The 2,127-nt window shown below is 42.6% G+C and overlaps 1 long non-coding RNA gene across 2 annotated transcripts in view; it reads left to right on the top strand.

Moving 5' to 3' along the window:
* Positions 1-708, top strand: part of LOC147007111 (uncharacterized) — a 1,763-nt gene extending 1,055 nt beyond the window's left edge. Inside the window, exons 3-4 of one of the 2 annotated variants that reach the window (XR_015054394.1) lie at positions 164-221; positions 568-708. This is a non-coding gene — a long non-coding RNA (uncharacterized LOC147007111). Of the gene's footprint in view, positions 1-163; positions 222-278; positions 531-567 lie in introns of those variants that run through there. The other variant, XR_015054395.1, reaches the window with a different exon arrangement.
* Positions 709-2,127: the final 1,419 nt, after the last annotated feature.

Below are 2,127 nucleotides of genomic sequence, written 5' to 3' on the forward strand. Positions count from 1 at the left end.
ACTGGTCTCTGATCTCGAATGAATTAAACCAATGGTGAGGCACGTGTGTGTGTGTCTATGTGTGTGTGTATGTGTGTGTGTGTGCGTGTGTGTGTGTGTGTGTGTGTTGCTTTCCCTGTCTGTCTCTTCATCTATACCCTTGACTTATTTTTTTTTTTTTCAGCACTATCGCACAACATCAGCTGTTGAAGCAATCTTGTACAACACATGATTTTCTGGAGGTAAATATTTCTGAATTATTATTAATATCACTGCAGACAACACATGATTTTCTGGAGGTAAATATTTCTGAATTATTATTAATATCACTCGTACAACACATGATTTTCTGGAGGTAAATATTTCTGAATTATTATTAATATCACTCTCTCTTTAGAATGTCGCCTTATGTTGGTTGCATCATTAGTTTGGACGTGGTTTTGTCAGTACACTGGAATTCATTTTATTGACCTTGAAAGGATGACAGGCTCCTGGTGTGTTAATTCAGTGGTCAACGAGGCTTATTCATATTACCATGTAATTATCTTTATAGAACCTAATTATTATCCACTTTTTGTTTCAAAACAGAATATGGTGTCTGAGTTTCGAAATCACAAGGCATCTGAAGAAGATTGCTGGGAAAGATTGTACATTCTCGCAAATGAATATTTAATATTTTCAATATTAATAAATTATATTTGTTTTGTTTACAATTACTTGATTCTGAATTACAAGAAAAGAATAAAAGAGATGTAAAGGGGGGGTTGGGGGAGGGGGGAGGGGGTAGGTGCGCTTCCTCAATGACCCATCACCCCCTCATCCCATCCCTCCCCTCCCCATGTGTGTGTGTGGGGAAGGGTGGGGTGGGATGAGGGAGGTGGTGGGTCAAAGGTGGGGGCGCACAGGGGGATGAGGGGGTGGGGCTTGTGTGGGCGGGGCTTGTGTGGGCGGGGCTTCGGTGGGGGCTTGTGTGGGTGGGGTGTGTGTGGGAGGGGCTTGTGTGGGCGGGGTGTGTGTGTGTGGGTGGGGCTTGTGTGGGTGGGGCTTGTGTGGGCGGGGGTTTATGTGGGTGGAGCTTGTGTGGGAGGGGTTTATGTGTGTGGAGTTTTTGTGTGGAGCTTGTGTAGGCAGGGCTTATGTGGGAGGGGTTTATGTGGGCAGGGTTTATATGGGCAGGGGTTTATGTGGGTGGAGCTTGTGTGGGAGGGGTGAATGTGGATGAGGCTTATGTGGATAAATGGATGGGTGGAGAGATGGGGGGATGGGTGGATGAGTGGAGCTTGTGTGGATGGGTGGATAATTTTTTAATTAAATAAACATGTTGTGTGTGTGGGGAACTAATTAACTAATCACTAATTATGTGAATATGATGAATATGGGTGGAGCTTGTGTGGGGTTTGTGTGTGTGGAGCTTGTGTGGAGTTTTTGTGTGGAGGTTGTGTGGAGCTTGTGTGGGGTTTGTGTGGGGTTTGTGTGGGCGGGGCTTCGGTGGGAGGGGCGTGTGTGGGCGGAGTCAAAAAGGGGCGGAGTCAAAAATTTCAATTTATTGGAGCTTGTGGGGGGTGTGTGGTGGGGTTTGTGTGGGGTTTGTGTGGGCGGGGCTTGTGTGGGCGGGGGCTTGTGTGGGTGGGAGCCAAAAAGGGGCGGAGTCAAAAAATTTCAATTTATCTTTGTCTTTTGTAATTCCTGTGAATAAAATGAACCTAAAATCTCTTCCCTTCCAAATCATATATCTTATAAGTCCAAGGAACCGTATCTATTACATCAACAATTTTAAAAGCTCGTTGGTCCATCTTTTTCGTATAACCTTTTTCAAAATGAGATTTCCACCTATATATTCTTACGATATCACCAACTTTGAACTTAGGTTTTCTGGCATTAATCTCTTTTTCATATTTTAATTTTGTAAATGTTTCTGATGGCTTCATATTTGTTGGACGTGTGAATCGTGTCATTGTACTTATCCACAATATCTTGAATAAAAGATGACCATTGTTGTGAACCGAGTTGTGTGAATTTTTTATATAGTCTCTCTTTAAGGTACGATTAAAACGCTCAACAACAACTGCCTTCCCTTCATTAAAGGTACTGTATAATGTAATACTGTTATTTTTTAGAAAATTCATAAATGTCTTGTTATAAAACTCC

Source organism: Eptatretus burgeri, unplaced genomic scaffold (assembly GCF_056783735.1).
Source record: "Eptatretus burgeri isolate ZD-2024b unplaced genomic scaffold, Ebu_testis_v1 Ebu_testis_scaffold_657, whole genome shotgun sequence".
Classification (NCBI taxonomy): domain Eukaryota; kingdom Metazoa; phylum Chordata; class Myxini; order Myxiniformes; family Myxinidae; genus Eptatretus; species Eptatretus burgeri.